Source organism: Equus asinus, chromosome 12 (genome assembly GCF_041296235.1).
Source record: "Equus asinus isolate D_3611 breed Donkey chromosome 12, EquAss-T2T_v2, whole genome shotgun sequence".
Lineage (NCBI taxonomy): Eukaryota > Metazoa > Chordata > Mammalia > Perissodactyla > Equidae > Equus > Equus asinus.
In genome coordinates this window covers 15,704,700-15,714,254 of record NC_091801.1, presented here as the reverse complement: position 1 = coordinate 15,714,254, position 9,555 = coordinate 15,704,700, and positions in this window count along the sequence as shown.

Sequence of the window (9,555 nt, the reverse complement as noted above, 5' to 3'; positions counted from 1 at the left end):
TTGCTCTGGAGGGAGACACTATTTCTTTGTCTTTTTTTTCAATTTTTAAGGACTGGCACCTGAGCTAATATCTGTTGTCAATCTTCTTCTTCTTTTTTTTTTCTTCTCCCCAAAGCCCCCCAGTACATAGTTGTATATTCTAGCTGTAGGTCCTTCTAGTTCTGCTATGTGGGACGCTGCCTCAGCGTGGCTTGACGAGCGGTGCTAGGTCCACGCCCAGGATCCAACCCCGTGAAACCCTGGGCCGTCAAGGCGGAGCACACGAACTCAATCACTCTGCCACGGCGCCAACCCTGGAGACACTATTTCTATCTTCCAAGATTGTTTGCCATCCAAACATACTTGAAAACATAGTCAAAGCAGAGAGCAATCAGCTTTGCTCCCAAGATATGCAGAGACCATTAGGGAATTGTCCCCCAACACCCACTTTTCAGGAGTCAGCTGCTTCAAAGGTACGGGTGAGGTCTGTTCTGGTCTCTGGAGAGGAAATCAACTGAAAGAAAGAGGAAATCCAAAAGCTTACTTAGGTACCATCTTCCCAGAATCTACGTTACTTTTTTAAAATGTCACTTAAAAATTTTGCAACCTTTTCTATATGGTAGATAGGGAGAAGTAAACATCCGTTTTCACAATTTATGGATTTCATCAATTTTCTTCTTGTCTTATTTCCTATTAGTCACCCGTTCTCTTTCTTCAATGCTTGCCTCTTCTTTTTTCTTTGTTTAAATATCTTTCTGTTTTTAATGAGAAAATATACATAATGTCTACAACTCTGAATATGGTTAGTTCTCTTCTTTCTTCTAGTCTTTCTCTAATACTCTACTTCTGGATATACTCTACTACTGGCTACACTCTCCTAATCTGGGGTTAGTTCACCTCCATTTTGGGAATTCAGGACACATTTATTTTTCTTAGAGACAGTATATAAGAAACCAGCAGTTGTAAACCGTTCTCTGGTTTTCTTAAGTTTTTAGAGTATGAATAATTTGTAACATATTCAATAGATTACTCCTATACAAAATGTTTACTTCAAAGGGCAGGATTTTTACCTGCTCCAGTACAGTTACAATAGGGAGCCAGCTTTCTTGAAAATTCTTTATCCATCTGGGACCAATTAGGAGAGAAAAACCATACAGTAATTTGAACAGGGAAAGGTTAATATAAAGAATTATTATCTATAATGGGGGATTGGAATGACCAGGGATTGGCTAGTAAGAAGTAAAGAGAACTCTAAAGAACACAGGAATAGTAGATACAGTATACAATAGCAGATACGTTACATGATACTATACCTATTAGCCACCCACAGCCCATGGGCTGAGCGACAGCCCTTGTTGGTGTTGGGTGCTGTGGCTAATGACTGCCAGACAAGGTGCTGTGGTGCCACACTGGTGGAACTTTCTGGAAATCCACCCTCTGGAATTTACTGGAAATCAGCCCTCTAGCGTCTTGGGGAAAGCTGTTCACAAGGAGAGGTCTCCCTGGAGAGGCTGTGCTACAGAAGCACCTCAGGGAGTTGCTGGGAGAAGCTGCAGGCCCCTGAGTCTTGCTGGCTGCTGTGCACAGTAGCAGGAGGGACTGGAGAAGCTTCCAGCACCAAAGGAGCTGGGCGCTGGGGAAGCCACGCACCCTGCAGGATCCCGCTGAGACAGCCTCGAAGCAACGCTCCTTCCTCCTCCAACGTCTCTCCAGCGCCCTCTACTGACAAAGCTTCCGTGACAGCCCGCAACTTGTTTAAAGGGGTCAGCTTCGTTTTCATAGAGCACCTAAATAGGGTAAATTTGGGGCTGAGAAGAAAATAAGTCAATAACCACCATAAAGCCCAACAGATTAATAAATCCAGGCCTTTTATTCTTGGAAATCTAGACTTAGTTTCCTTGTTTTTAAAATGGTGGTGGGGAGTAATGTAAATTTGAAAAATTTTAGAATTTTAATATTTCATTATTATTTTTAAACCAAATGAGGGCTGAACTCCTCCTCTCTTCCATTCTTTCCTCTTCTTTCTTTTCTTCTTTTTTTTTTTTTAAAGATTTTATTTTTCCCTTTTCCTCCCAAACCCCCTGGTACATGGTTGTGCATTTTCAGTTGTAGGTCCTTCTAGTTGTGGCATGTGGGACGCCACCTCAGCTTGGCTTGATGAGCAGTGCCATGTCGGCACCCGGGATCCAAACCGCAAAACCCTGGGCTGCGCGAACTTAACCACTCGGCCATGGGGCTGGCCCCTCCTCTTATTTCTTTAGCTGTGCTGTCTCATGAATGTTTGTCAGTCTTTGGAAAGCAAGCGTGGATAAAATTTTGTTCAATCTCAGTTCATTTGTTCAAGCCATTAGAAATTGTTCCAGAACGTTCATTGTTGGTGTGTGTGTGTGGTTAAATATGGTTGACCTATTGTGATTTGTGGCTTATCTTGAGTCCCTAGTGGAGGTAAGTGTCTCAGTCTGTTCTGGCTGCTATAACACACTATCATAGACTTAGAAGCAACAGAAATTTATTTCTCACAGTTCTGGAGGCTGGAAAGTCCAAGATCAAGGCACCAACAGATTCCATGTCTGGTGAGAATCCACTTCCTGTGTCCTGTGTCCTCACATGGTGGAAGAGTCGGAGAGCGCTCTGGGATCTCTTTTTTTTGAGGAAGAGTAGCCCTGAGCTAACATCTGCTGCCCATCCTCCTCTTTTTGCTGAGGAAGCCTGGCCCTGAGCTAACATCCGTGCCCATCTTCCTCTACTTTATATCTGGGATGCCTACCACAGCATGGCTTGACAAGTGGTGCCATGTCCGCATCTGGGATCCAAACTGGCGAACCCCGGGCCACTGAGACGCAGAACGTGGGCACTTAACCGGTGCGCCACCAGGCCGGCCCCTGGAATCTCTTTTTTAAGGGCACTAATCCCATTCGTGAGGGCTCCACCATCATGACTTAATCACCTCCCAAAGTTCCCAACCTCCAAATACCATCACATTGGGGATTCAGTTTTAACGTAAGGATTCTAGGAAGACACAAACATTCAGTCTATGGCAGCACAAGAAAGTAAAAGCAGTAGGTCTTCCCAGGGGCTCCCATTCTGTTCTCTTTGGGGACCTACTCTGTCTCTGGGTCACTTCCTGCTACAGGAGACTCACAGACTCCTCTCCTATATTACAACTGACAGCTGTTTCTTTGAGGACAAATGATCATTTCTTGCTTCTCTTTCTTTCCTTTCTCTCTTCAAATTTTTATGCTGTTCCTCCCAATAATAGTATTTGGCGTTTGTCTCGTTCACCTATTTTTCACTCTCCCCTTCTGGGAGACATAGTTCCTGAGAGCTCGGAGGATCCTGGAGGCCCTCGGCTGAGGAGTAGGTCCGGGGACCTGTTTCTACAGGGGGAGCCTCTTTGGGTCTTTCTATACCCAACACTCTGTGTTAAGCTCCCTGTAAGAACTCACCCAGTCTGAAGGGTGGAGGCCCCGATACCTGGTGATGGTCCTAGATGTGGGAAAGAACTAGCCATGACAGGAGCAAGTAACTTGTTGAGAGGTAGCTTTGTTTACCGACCACCAGTCCGGGGTTGCTTATCTGAGGAAGACTGTCACCTACCTTGGATTGAAGGGCCCAGGTGCGGGGCTGGCTGTTTCCGTCGTCCTCCTCCAAGTCTGCTCATCTTTTGGAAGAGGCTGGAAGGTGGGCCTTTTTTTTTAAGAAAGATTAGCCCTGAGCTAACATCTGCTTCCAATCCTCCTCTTTTTGCTGAGGAAGACTGGCCCTGAGCTAACATCTGTGCCCGTCTTCCTCTGCTTTATATGTGGAACACTGCCTCAGCATGGCTTGCCGAGCAGTGCTGTGTCCGCACTTGGGATCTGAACTGGAGAACCCTGGCCCGCTGAAGCACTTAATCACTGTGCCACTGGGCCGGCCCCTGGAACGTGGGCCTTTGCACATCCAGATAGCCCTACCATTTCTCTCCACACTTCGTCCCCGAGGTTCACTTGTTTCCTTATCTTGAATACACTCCCTTCAACTCCTGAAGTCTCATTCCTGCCCCTCGGGAAACGTTAAATGCCACCATTTCTATGAAACCTTCCAATGCAGAGTAGTCACTCTGATTTCCCATAATACTTTTAATTTACTTAAGAGTGCTGTAACTTTGAACCCTACCTTAATAGAGGCTCATGTCTCTCTTCCAGGTAGACCATGAGCACATTCATAGTGACTTGTTAAATATTTGTTTCGTGACTCAGTGAGAGAATGAATTACGCCGGTTCTCGTCACTGCTTCCCTTGCATTTCCCTCTGCCGCCCCTCCTGCCCTTCCCTCTGTCCACCTCTCAGCCCCAGTGCCCCTGCTCTATCTTTCCCATAGTTACTGGTTGTAGCCAAGCTGCCCATGTAGACAGAAAGGCCACTTTCACTGCCATGTTCACAGTGTGCCATTTTCTTTTTTCTTTTAAATTATGTGAGATCTTTTTTTTTTTTTTTTTAAAGACTGGCACCTGGGCTAACAACTGTTGCCAATCTTTTTTTTTTTTTTCTTGCTTTTTCTCCCCAACCCCCCCCTGTACACAGTTGCATATCTTAGTTGCCGGTCCTTCTAGTTGTGGGAATTGGGACGCTGCCTCAACGTGGCCTGATGAGCGGTGGCATGTCCGTGCCCAGGATTTGCCATTTTCTTAAGGGGTGCCCCCGCTGCCTTAGATGGAGCTCTATACATACCCGTCAGGGAGCAGAAATAGAAGAAAGAGCTGTAAGTCGCCGACGCACACACAGCACGCCGGCACAATAACTGGAGATGCCTGTGCCTAACACACTGCCAGTGACGGGACTGTGAGCCAGCGCTGACACGGCTCTGCTGTCCTGTGTGTTCACACAGCGCCCGTCCACATGCTGGAGCCTCTGATTCCTGAGGCCAGACCACACAGCCGTGTGCTTTGTGACAGAGCCCAGAATACAAGTCGACAAACCCGGGGGGACAATTTGACTCACTGCCCACTAGCTGTGAGTCTTGGGAACTTCTAGAAAAGGAAGGGAGCCAGTGAAGGAGGGTAAACAGAGGCTGACTCGCTGGTTAGCACTACAGCTTCTGACAACAGAAGAGAGCATCGAAGGGAGTCAGTGTGCCCGTGGGCACTGGATGCAGGAAAACCCCAAAGGGGTAGATGAATTCAAGAGGCTGAGTCTGGACCGCGAGGTCAACTACCCAGTGATTGCCGTTTTGTTTTATTCTGAAAGAGCAAATAGATTCAGCATGAGTGGTCACCATTTCTCTAAGAGCATCGTCCGCCCCTGCCCAGCTGCCACCAGGGCTTCTGCAGTCCTGAATCGTGTGCAGTATAATGATCACCTGGTACCCCAGTTACGCATGTGCTCATCCTGTATGGCCCGCTAGGCTGTGGTGCGGGCGTGGGGGGACCGGGTTTTACCCGTGTGTTGGCCCCCACCCCCACATTGTTAGTTCCTGTTACCTTGCATACCCTACATGAATATATACACAATGAAGTGAAATAAGTCTTCTCTGGGGCAGTTTAGAAAAGGATGGATTCAGAGATAGCACTTACTTTTTCGGTAGTATCATTCCCTGTGTCTGGGCTTTGCTTTTAAATTCCTCTTGGGTTGTTCAGACCAATAGACACTTGAAGAACATCCCTCTACTGGAAAAAACCATTGGCAGGAGTGTGTTAGCCCAACAGTGGGTACAGGGGCGTCTCTTTGGAAAAGGCAATTAGATGGTTCAAATTAGGAGGGAAAAAAATGCCCAGCTTTTGGGACTAAAAATAAGGGATCAAATACTGAAAAGCAAACGTTCACGATGATGTACGGTCCATGCTCTGGAGTGTGCTCATGGCGGGCAGTGACTAGGGGCAGTCGTCACTCCATCTCCTGGTAGACCAGGTCAGACAGTTAGCTTAGGGTTTGGGGCCCCCCAGTGGGGGAAACATTATGCTTTGTCTGCACAAGGCTTGTGTGTGTGCATTTCCCGTTATAAAAGGAGCTGATTGTCGGCATAGGGTATTTACAAAGGTTAGAAAAGTGCTGAAGAGAAAAAAGCTACCTATAATCTCATTGGCTTTTTAAAATGTCTATCACATTAGAAAAAATTGAGAAAAATTATGCTTGTTTTTACTGGTGAAAGTATTCTTATACTGTTGGTAGGAGAATAAATTATAGTCTATGCTTTTCCAAAAAAAAATTTGGCAATATGTATCAGGAGCCTTTCGGTTCCATTTCAGAGACTCTTTCCTAAGGCAAATAGTCTGAAACACAGAAATCCGTGAGCACAAAATTCTTTTGGTACTACCTATATTATTGAAAAATTGGAAACGACTTTATGTCAATGGGAAATTATGTAGGCTGCCAACCTTGTATAACATTTTTTACTAATATGAGAAGTTGCTTATTTAAAATAAGAAAAGTAGGGTACAGAAGTGTAATGTACTATAAACTCAGTTTTTACAATGCATGTAAAGACTAGAAGAAAATATATCGAAAAAAGCAGTGTCTCAAGGAATACCCCTTTCCACTTCTCTTCTTTTATAAATGCAATTAGTTTACTGTAGACATTTGGAGAATGCGAAGACCTATACAGAAGAAAAAAAAAAATCATTCCTTATTTCTCCCCATAGAGAAACTACTGTTAATCTGGGCTATTTCCTTCCAGAATTTTAATGTCAAATATTTATTTATTTATGTTAAAGCTCATTGGTGTCTAACAGTTTGAAAGGTTTTTCTATCTGTTTCTTCTTGTGGATAACACTTAGATAATTTTGGCAAATTAAGAAATTCCATTGAAATATGAGTTGAAATTAGGCCTATAAATTAGTTGTGAAAAGCCAACATTCTCATGTCCTTCTATTTAAATCTTTTACATTCCTTAGTGAAATGCACTCGTACATTTTTTATAAGCTTATCCTTAGGGACTTTATAATTTTTAAAAACTGGTATTGTGAATGGGAACTTTGTATCCAATATATTCTTCATACTTATTAGTGGCATTGATGATTGCTTACTTATTTCGTATGTGGTTATCGTGCTGAGCTGTCTTATGAATTCTCGTCTTTCTGTTGATTCTGTGGGATTTTCTAGATTGAATTGAATGATCTCCATATGAGGGTCACTTGTCCCCTCCTTTTCAGTAGTGACACAGCTCCCGCGCTTCTCTCGCCTGGAGTGCCCCCTTCATAAAGCTTGCGGAGCTCTTGGTGTGGCTGCTTAGGCCTCCGTGATTCTGGTCACACTCCCGAGTTTGCGCCAAGCTGCCCTGCTCCTTAACCGTAGCTCTTTAGAGACCTGATCAAAGGTAGGCCAGTCATATTTTCTTCTCTGGGTAATTTGAAAACTGGGACAAGGAATTCAGAACCTGGGACTTTGCAGCTGAATCACCGTAATGGCAGCTCCAGAGAGAAAGTCAAAGAACTCTTGCTGAGGTGGCTTCAGCTGCCCTGGTTTCTTCCATTTTTGAGTTTAAGTTGCTCAACTCCTGCGTCCTTCTATTAAAGCTCTTTGCTGTTTCTTTTCTTTCTTTTGTGTGTGTGTGTGTCTCGGTGTGTTAGCTGGAATCGCTTTCAATTGCTTGCCCCCAAAAGAAGTACCAATATTAAAGTCAACATGGTGGGTTTTCATGCAACATAACACTTCTCAATTTAAATATTCCTTTTCTTGGAGCCCAGAAGGTCCGAGGCCTTGTTCCAGCTCCCATATCAAGGCCTTTCACAGCCCCAGGCTCCACGTTCCTGGTCCTCTTCTCAGTTGCAATGTTGACACTACATTCAGAGCCCCCACCCTCTCAGATAGTTCTGCCTTCCCCAAGCTCCCGTACAACCCAGGGCCCCGGGACTGGACAACGTAGATTTCCTGGAGCGGCCCTTGACCTTTTAAATATTCATTTGACTCAGGCAAGGGCTCTACAAGCTTTATGCACAAGTGACATATTTAGGGTTGCCACAATTCAACATACCCATACTTACGGGAATTCTTGTGCCCTTCAGGCTGTGCTCCTCGAAACAGTACTTTCATGAACTCCAAACCCAACAAGGATCTCGAGTTACTTTTCAAGGTTCTGTCATCTATGGTATTGTGTTTCATTTCACCACATCCCTATACTGGTTTACGTTCTTCCAGATTCCATTACCGCTGTATACAATTGTCTTCAACTATAGAGCTCTTGGTTTACAAGAAGAGATCATGGGGAAGTGCCACTCTCACCTAACATACGGCAAGCTGGAAAGAGTCTTGCTTCCATCCTAACAAGGAGAAGAAGCTGGGTTAACTGCAAAATCATAACTTTCCCTGAACCCATCAGAGAGTTGAGGTTGCAGGGCACCCAGGCAGCCTGAAATCTAGGATAGGCCCCCTCCTGGCAGAGCACAGGAGGAAAAAACGCCATACAAGCAGGTAAGAAGATTGAGCTGAAACTTTTGAACACATTGCTGTGGGCTGAGTGTAGGCCAGCATAAGAGAATAAGACCCTTGGGAGCCACGGCCACGAGGGGTGTTCACCCCACTTGCAGGCTCTTCTCCTTGAATCTCTACTGGGCTCTCAGAGAAAGCCTCTCCTGGAGGGGCAGCCTGAGGAAGGGAAGCAGCTGGTGCTGGAGAGGTGTGAAACCCTGCCCGCCTCCTCTCCCAGAGGAACAAATGCAGGAGAAGGGAGCCCGTGAGCAAGCACTTTTGCCCTTGTGGCACGAGGGAAGACCACTGTGGCTGGAGGAAGGGTTAAAGAACAACTTTTGCCCTGTGGGAGAGTCCAGAAACAGTCCTGGGTCCAGACCGTTAGAAGTCTCCTACTGCTGGGGGCAGGGCAGGAATCTCTCCCACATGAGACCTGCCAAATGGGGAGGAGGGAAAGGCTCCCCAAGAAAAGCCTGCCTCCAAGACCCAGGGATGCAGGGCCTGCCTAAGACTGAGGGTGGACCAAGGCAACAGCCCCCACTGCCTGCCTTTCAGCAAGTTAGCAAGCAGCGAGTCTCAAGTACAATCAATCTAGTACTGAACGAGGGCTAAGAGCATGGAGAGGGACTCTCTTTGTAGTACAGCCAAACAAGGTCTGCTGAAAGCTGAGGGTAGAGCAATACCATTGAGAAACTTACTCACCTCACTTCCTGCTCTAAGCACCAGCTCACCATTGGAGGAATCTGAAGTCTATGGTCCATCGGAAATAACCATGGACGCAACAAAACCCAAAGCCAGCTCACCTCCTCTCCTGACTAGTCTAATTCAACCCCCACACTGATGGCCTGACAGAAGAAGAGCTACGTCCATTTCTAGGCATAAATACTATTCACCTCAGCCTCTGCTGTCCCACACGTAATGTCTGCCACTCAATCAAAACTTCTGAGACACACAAAAAAGCAAGAAAAAAAATCAAAAGATGAAGCAAACAGTGGAGTCAGACTCAGATGGCCCCATTGTGGGATTAACAGATGGAACTTAAAAGAACTGTGATTACTATGGAAAAGGCTCTACTGGAGAAGGTGGACAATGTGCACAAACAGAGGGGGAATTTCAGCAGCGAGATGCAAGCTGTAAGAAAGAGTCAAATGAAAGTGCTAGAAATAAAATGCATGGTTACAGAGATGCCTTCAAC